Here is a 9,003-nt window from a genome sequence, read left to right as displayed (position 1 = left end):
AGGGAGAAATGATCATCATAATAAAATAAGAGAAATCAGAGCTTTCACTGAAAGGCTGCAGTGTCCGTTTCCCCGCGTGCTGTTTGAGAATGCCAGGAAGAGAAATAGCTTCAAGGTGGTTCGATGAACCATCTGCCAGGCACTTAATTGCGAATTGCAGAGTGGTTATGTAGCCTCCCGAACATGCCATCGAGGGACAAAGGTACCGACAGGCCGCCATGGCATCCTCAGATCACAGGCGACACAGGATGCGGATATGGAGGGGCATGCGGTCAGCACACCGATCTCCCGGCCGTATGTCAGTTGCCGAGACCGGAGCCGCTACTTCTCAATCAAGTAGCTCCTCAGTTTGCCTCACGAGGGCTGAGTGCACCCCGCTTGCTAACAGCGCTCGGCAGACCGGATGGTCACCCATCCAAGTGCTAGCCCAGCCCGACAGCGCTTAACGTCGGTGACCTGACGGGAACCGGTGTTACCACTGCGGCCAGGCCGTTGGCCCTGTAGCGCCTATGGGTGTATAACTTATAATATAGAAAATACTGTATGCAATTTGCGACCATAATACTCTGAAAACATTTCAGAAATTGTGGAGAAAACTTGCTGGAATTGCCAAAATGTATAACCTGCCCCTTACATCCTTTTAGATTAAGTTGCAGTGATTGGACATCGGTGGTAAATGCTTAGCAGAGAGAATACGGTCGTTGCAAAATAAATGTGATCGTATTACCTCTTTATATTATGAAGGAGAAAATATAAAAATGCAGTAAATGAAGCAGGCAAAAAGGAACACAAACGTCTCAAAAAATGAGATCGACAGGAAGTGCAAAATGGCTAAGCAGGGATGGCTAGAGGAAAAATGTAAGGATGTAGAGGCTTATCTCATTAGGGGTAAGATAGATACTGCCTACAGGAAAATTAAAGAGACCTTTGGAGAAAGGGGAACCACTTGCATGAATATCAAGAGCTTTGATGATAACCCAGTTCTAAGCAAAGAAGGGAAAGCAGAAAGGTAGAAGGAGTATATAGAGGGTCTATACAAGGGCGATGTACTTGAAGACAATATTATGGAAATGGAAGAGGATGTAGATGAAGATTAAATGGGAGATATGATACTGCGTGAAGAGTTTGACAGAGCACTGAAAGACCTGAGTCGAAACAAGGCCCCCGGAGTAGACAACATTCCATTAGAACTACTGACAGCCTTGGGAGAGCCAGTCGTGACAAAACTCTACCATCTGGTAAGCAAGATGTACGAGACAGGCGAAATACCCTCAGACTTCAAGAATAATATAATAATTCCAATCCCAAAGAAAGCACGTGTTGACAAATGAGAAAATTACCGAACTATCAGTTTAATAAGTCACAGCTGCAAAATACTAACGCGAATTCTTTACAGACGAATGGAAAAACTGGTAGAAGCCGACCTCGGGGAAGATCAGTTTGGATTCCGTAGAAATGTTGGAGCACGTGAGGCAATACTGACCCTACGACTTATCTTAGAAGAAAGATTAAGGAAAGGCAAACCTACGTTTCTAGCATTTGTAGACTTAGAAAAAGCTTTTGACAATGTTGACTGAAATACTCTCTTTCAAATTCTAAAGGTAGCAGGGGTAAAATACAGGGAGCGAAAGGCTATTTACAATTTGTACAGAAACCAGATGGCAGTTATAAGAGCAGGGGGCGCGAAAGGGAAGCAGTGGTTAGGAAGGGAGTGGGACAGGGTTGTAGCCTCTCCCCGATGTTATTCAATCTGTATACTGAGCAAGCAGTAAAGGAAACAAAAGAAAAGTTCGGAGTAGGTATTAAAATCCATGGGGAAGAAATAAAAACTTTGAGGTTCGCCGATGACATTGTAAGTCTGTTAGAGACAGCGAAGGACTTGGAAGAGCAGTTGAACGGTATGGGCAGTGTCTTGAAAGGAAGATATTAGATGAACATCAACAAAAGCAAAACGAGGATAATGGAAAGTAGTCGAATTAGGTGATGCTGAGGGAATTAGATTAGGAAATGAGACACTTAAAGTATTAAAGGAGTTCTGCTATTTGGGGAGCAAAATAACTGATGATGGTCGAAGCAGAGACGATATAAATGTAGACTAGCAATTGGGAAGGAAAGCGTTTCTGAAGAAGAGAAATTTGTTAACATCGAGTATAGATTTAAATGTCAGGAAGTCGTTTCTGAAAGTATTTGCATGGAGTGTAGCCATGTATGGAAGTGAAACGTGGATGATACATAGTTTAGATAAGAAGAGAATAGAAGCTTTCGTAATGTGTTGCTACAGAAGAATGCTAAAGATTAGTTGGGTAGATCACTTAACTAATGAGGAGGTATTGAATATAATTGAGGCGGAGTTTGTCGCACAACTTGACTAGAAGAAGGGATCGGTTGGTAGGACATGTTCTGAGACATCGAGGGATCACCACTGTAGTATTGGAGGGCAGCGTGGAGGGTAAAAGTCGTAGAGGGAGACCAAGAGATGAATACACTAAGCAGATTCAGAAGGATGTAGGCTGCAGTAGGTATTGGGAAAAGAAAAAGCTTGTACAGGATAGAGTAGCATGAAGAGCTGCTTCAAACCAGTCTCAGGACTGAAGACCACGACAATAACAACATATTATGAATAGTACAGTTTCTCAGAATTCCACATAAGAATCAAAATACACTGTTACAGCTTTACTTAGATTTTATAAATACAGCCAGAACAATTCACCTGTCTACACACGGCCAACCATCCGTGGTAGTCATACACACAATAATGCGGTTATGTTGAAAGTGTTATATACGCTTCTTATTGAAGTGTGCAGTTGCACTCGGTGGGGTAAGTGGTGCTGGTGATTTTCCGGAGGGCCCAGTGGGAACGTTGTTGACAGTAGAGAAGGATTTCTTCAACTTCTGTACATTTTTTTTCGTAGTTCAGCCAGGCGGAACACGCTACAGTCCGTTGTTCTTAGAAGGCAAGTGTAGAGGCGGTGGCTTGGGCGGCTGTGAGAGGGTGCTGCACAGGCACCGTTTGTTGCTGACGGCAGACCCGTGGACGTCCGACGGCCTCTGTGGACTACAGCCACGACGTCTGCGGTGCATTTCTCCTCCGTTGACGATGGTGCACGGAAGCAGCTCCTCGGCCCCGCACGCATTCACCGTGGTGGCGCTCGGAGAGTGCTGTGTTCAAGATTCGACGAACTGCCCTTTGGTGGGAGCCGGATGACCCCCTGATGCTGAGACACTTCAGTCCCCTGGGAATCCTAGTGCTGTCGGTAGCTAGCTTGGACGGCCGTTTGGCGGTGCTGGATACTACTGTTAAGCCCCAAGAGGAACTCAGCGCTGGTGGCGATAGGCACATCCTGGTCTCAAACCCACGGCTGCTGCTGTGGGCGCCCAGTAGTCTCACTGTCTGGCAAGGCCCTGGCGTCGTGGTGCTGCTGGACCCTGGCGAAAGGAAGTACCTCTGCCTCAAAAAAATTCAGATGTATTGACATCGCTTTTAGGGGCATTTGTTACACTAAAACTTGGCACCTACTATCGTCACCCATAACAAGAGACTTGCTCTGGTGTGATGACATCCACGTTCGTGCTACAGTTATTAACACTGCGCGGTGCAGTTTTCCGCTGAGTGCGGCTAGCATCATCTCGCAGTCCCCTTAAAAGTCGACCACATTGCGGTTAGCAGCCTGCGGCTGCTAATTCCATACCAAATGACGGCTTGCTCACCACAACTTATTAATTTTACTCGTACCCTGGTTAGCGACACTACAATACCTAATATTTTTACCATAACATTCAACAGACTGAAAAAAGCCGGCCGGTGTGGCCGAGCGGTTCTTGGCACTACAGTCTGGAACAGCGCGACCGCTACGGTCGCAGATTCGCATCCTGCCTCGAGCGTGGATGTGTGTGACGTCCTTAGGTTAGTTAGGTTTAAGTAGTTCTAAGTTCTAGGAGACTGATAACCTCAGAAGTTAAGTCACATATTGCTCAGAGCCGTTTGAACCATTTTTTTAGACTGAATAATAGAATGCTGAAATAGATAGTGGCACAATTCCATGTATCATAATGAAGTTATATTATACCCCGGGTGAACATTTACAAAACCGACAAACTGCAGGGAAACTGTCGAGATGCAGCGCGGCTATACCAAAAATAGTACCCTCACAGACACGAAACACATCACACGACATTTCAAACCCTTTTTTAAGCGTTCGTGTGATCAGGGGTCCTTCCAGACAGACAAATGTGCAGAGAGGCGTCGGGCTGTCCGTAAACCAAATTTGGAGGATCGGGTTTTGCCTCTCGACCGCTTCCACCTGCTTTGCCGTGTACAAACACCATATCGCCTTGTTCCTGACATGAAAACCGGACCATTCTGCTGCTCACTGTACGCTACGCCAATCACACAGCCTGCAACCCCCGAGGAACACAGGCGCGTGGTCAGGGGAACTTTCATTAGTCAGCACCATCTGCCGTGGCTACGATGCATTTCTGGACACATGTTCATAGGAGCTTTTTTGTTCTATTCCAGTCAAGAGTCCGTGACTGCCGCTTGTCGGTTTTATTCATGTTCTCCCTGCATAGACACATGGTGATGAAGGAGAAAGGGCGATTGCTGAACCCGGGTGCCGATATAAGTTATGAACAACGTGTAAAACCTGCTGATGAATGCGCAGAGAAACTTCACAAAAGCTTACCCTTCAGGACGGACTCGGTAAGGTGGTACCGGCAGACCGCGTACTAACAGCCGGGGACGAAGCAAAAAGCACAGGGGTGGGCGCGGCTCGCGTATTTCACTCTTAGCGCCGGCCCTGGAGCGGGATTACGACCGTCCGTCACTGGCCGGCTCGGCCGATTTGTCTCCTGGTCTGCGGCCGCCTCCCCGCCAGCCACCTGGGGCCCTTACACTCGTCTCCAGCAGTCCTGGACACCAGCGAGTCGCCAGTGAAGAAACATGCTAAGTGCAAGCGATTGTTTCAAAAATTCTGCATTTTGACAAAAAAGAAGACATATCCTTATAGGTTATAAGAAGAAGGAGAAGAGTATGAGAATCTAAGTCTCAGGATCGTGGTTTCGTGTTGCATATGGGACGAATATTTTTACTTATTGGGTACGCCTTAAAGCCCGCCCGGTTGGCCGTGCGGTCTAACGCACGGCTTTCCGGGTGGGAAGGAGCGCCCGGCGGATGTGTGTCGAGGTCCGGTGAACCGGCCAGTCTGTGGATGGTTTTTAGGCGGTTTTCCATCTGCCTCGGCGAATGCGGGGATGGTTCCCCTTATTCCGCCTCAGTTACACTATGTTGGCGATTGCTACGCAAACAAATTATCCATGTACGTGTACAGCACCATTACTCTACCACGCAAACATAGGGGTTACACTTGTCTGGAGTGAGAGGTTCCCTGGGGGGTCCACGGGAGGCCGAACCGCACAATAACCCTGGGTTCGGTGTGGGGCGGAGGAGGGGTGAAGTGGACTGTGGTAGTCGTCGTGGGGTTGTGGACCGCTGCGGCTGCGGCGGGGACGGAGCCTCTCTGTCTTTTCTAGGACCCCAGTTAAGATACAATACAATACAATACAATACGTCCTTAAACGTCAACACCGAATACCAGTTCGGTAATGGAAGTAACTGTGGGGATAGCAGTTTAAAATTGTAGAGGTAAACCAAGGTTTGAGTAGAGTACGCGTTTTCAAATGAATAGGCTTCTGTAACGTGGGGAACTGCTTCAAGCCAGTATTACGAATAAAGGCCACAACAGTGACAGCAACCACCACAAAAAGTGCTTACTTTTTTAATTAGGTATGCGAAGTAAAAATAATAAAGAAATATAAAGTGCACATTGAAAGGAAGACAGAACATCGGATCCATTAATTTGCTAGAAAGATGCTGTAGCAGATGAGAAAGTCCAAACCGAAAAAAAGCTTTTGGAGACATTTTCCGCAGTCGGAGACACCACAGCGAAGAGCACTTTTGAATTATTAACTAGGGTCTGGTCACACATGAAAAGGAATATCAGCATCTGCAGGAGAAAAAAAAAAGGAGATACAGTGAAAGTGAGTATACCCCAGTTAGAGGAAACTGAATTAATTTTTTCTATGTGTACTTATTGAACAAAGACCTTATTGTTTTGACGGTGAAAATCTCAGCTCGTATACGCTATTTTCCCATGTTAAAAATATTGTTCGGATTGTTATTGGCTCTGAGCACTATGGGACTTAACATCTAAGGTCATCAGTCCCCTTGAACTTAGAACTACTTAAACCTAACTAACCTAAGGACTTCACACACATCCATGCCCGAGGCAGGATTCGAACCTGCCACCGTAGCAGTCGCGCGGTTCCCAACTGAAGCGCCTAGAACCGCTTGGCCACCGCGGCCGGCATATTGTTATTATTCTGATTGATTATAACATTCAAACATCATTTATTGTGAATATTCTCACAAAATATTTGTTATTTTTATGCAATCAAAGCTTAAAAATCATTAAATATCAAGATCTGGTCACGTGATCGGAAACGCTCTGCCTCTGGTTGATGCTCTGGTGACATCTTAGACTAGGAGTAAGACGAAGCTACACACTTGTTATAGGATAGTTAGTCGAAGTTATGAGGTTTTTATGTACTTTTTCTCGAAAGAGTTTACAGTTTAGCTATTACAACTTTTAAGTAACGATAGAAACGAGTATTGTGAACGGTGATAGTCGAAGCCATGCGAAAGTTGATGCATTTATGCCCCATCCATTTAGAGCGACGATATGTGCAACGACGGACATTCTTTTCACTGCTCCCAGCAACGTCATTAAACATGCTCAAAACTAAGGAACTGTAGAACTTTTGCAAATGGGTCCGTATATTACAACTAGATTGTCGAGTATCAGTCATGAGCTGCGATCTAAAACACACTGAAAATATTCTTGGCTAAACTTAGTTCTGATTTCCTTCCTACAAGGTAATCAGCAGAGATACTGTATTAAGCAGGTTTCGGGTGGCACATCGGGTAGCGCAGTCGATTGCGAATTAAGAAGCCAAGTGTTTGAATACTGGATAGATCAAAATTTTAAAAGCTTTTGTTTCGATTGTGGGATGTGTTATATGTAGCTTCAGATTAGTCTTAGTCTGAGAAATGCTCAACAGAGGATAAATGCATTTACTTCGCGAACAAACAATTCGCTCTTTTGGAAAGCATTGCTAGTAGTGAAGAGATCTCCATCCGCTCACTGTACAATGAGGTATAGGACGATGAGGTTATACGCAGAGATATAAAGCGTGTACAACATGCAGTTGACACAAGCTTTGTATGTATAAACGAACGTTAGTGTCTGAAGTTGACTTACTTCATCTTTTTTAAGATAATGAAACTGCAAAATCTTAACCAATAAGGATCCTAGCTGGACAGTACTAAGATAAAAATATTGTTCCTAAAAGAGCACAAAAACGTGTGGTCCCATTAATTAGAAAATATATTTTTGAACGTGACTTGAGTGAAGAGTGATTGCAAATGTAAGCGCATGTAAACAGCAAGGAAAACACAATAATATTCTGTTTCTGATCGGTGTGGTGAAGTTTTGTAACTGTGATTTGGTTTCCATATGAGAGGACGGTTGAGTCGTTTTACAAACAACTTAAAATATTATTTCGGTTTAGATTCGAGCCAGCAATCTATGGAAATTGTCGTATGAAATTCGTCGGTCTACCGCTCTGACAACTTATCTACCGAACAGTTCAGGGGTAGTTAGCTAAAACGACAATTTTCACGAGGAGTTTAATTTCGTTGAATATCACTGTCCTCCGTTGTAACAGTGGGAGAGCATATGTCGGAGGTAAGTTAATGTTGACTTCACAGGGCAACATGTTTTTAATTAAGTTAGTGAATGTTGTGTACATAGTTCCACGTAGTCAGTGCGTACACAACTTTCCCACTAGAGCGCGCCCTGCTAAGCATAACAGCGCAGGCGCAGCGCTCGTCCGTCTCCGCACTACTAGATGGCGCTGCCACAGAGACGGACCAAATTCTGCTTCCGCCGATCCGAGTATTAATATGTAACACAACCAATGAGATTGCTGCTGACGTAGAACCATTTCTCCTCGCGGATCACACTCGCGCAGTGATACATGAACGCGCGAGGTATTATAACGAGTGTACGGACCTCTGATTAGTCAGTCTGCATTAATCTGCATTTGTCTATTCCAGTCTGCATTTGTCTGCACTAGTCTGTACCAGTCTCTAGTCAAGTTTCAGTATGCGCCTAATAAGATTATCATATTCCTGTACATAGCCATGAAGATAAATGTATAGACACTTCGTCAATTGTCAGATATATGTGAGAATAAGATTAACGTACCAAGACCAAAGGAACTTCAGATTGTCAATTGTAAATAGCATCCAGAATCAAGTTAAGTAATTTTTATGCTTTTTATTATTTTAATAAATGTGTGTGAAAATTAATCAAGTTCTGTTTAAAGTTGGTTACCGTCAATCTGCTACTCTAAGCGTGCAAGTGGCATTTCTATCATCTGACCTAATGGCAGAAGATAAACACGCCACAATAAGACCACGAGACATATTGCTGACACTCGCCTACTTCGTTAGAGCGACAAGTCAAAGAATCTGATGGTGTGTGTACTGAAGGTCTTACACAACGCACACCACAGTGAACTTGCGCATCGATGTGGTGGTAATTTGCTGGTAGAGTGCAACCACAATTTGCGCGTATTATCATTCTCTGCAACACTCGAAAACCACTTTTTAGGAGTTTTTACAGATGTATTAGTACAATATTGTACTACACACCATTTGTAACCCATTTTCAGAAACGTTATTTCCAAGACAAGACATCTCTCTGAATTAGTATTATGACAGTAGGAGTAGCGAGCTAGCCAGTAACGTCAAAGACTCGAATGGAGCGCTTTAGTGGGCTTTAAATTATTTGAATTTCATTCCCGTTTTTATAAAAGAATACCTAAACTCAAGAGGAAAACTGTTTAGAGCATAAAATGAAATAATCAGTCATTTACGACAAT

The 9,003-nt window shown here is 44.3% G+C and overlaps 1 pseudogene; it reads right to left on the bottom strand.

The window, feature by feature from the left end:
- Positions 1-379: 379 nt before the first annotated feature.
- On the bottom strand, positions 380-497 carry LOC124556411 (annotated as a pseudogene).
- Positions 498-9,003: the final 8,506 nt, after the last annotated feature.

The sequence above is a fragment of the Schistocerca americana genome, chromosome 1 (genome assembly GCF_021461395.2).
Source record: "Schistocerca americana isolate TAMUIC-IGC-003095 chromosome 1, iqSchAmer2.1, whole genome shotgun sequence".
In the NCBI taxonomy this organism is placed as follows: Eukaryota; Metazoa; Arthropoda; class Insecta; order Orthoptera; family Acrididae; genus Schistocerca; species Schistocerca americana.
Note: the sequence above shows the minus strand (reverse complement) of the source record. Positions and strands in the feature narration are given on the sequence as shown.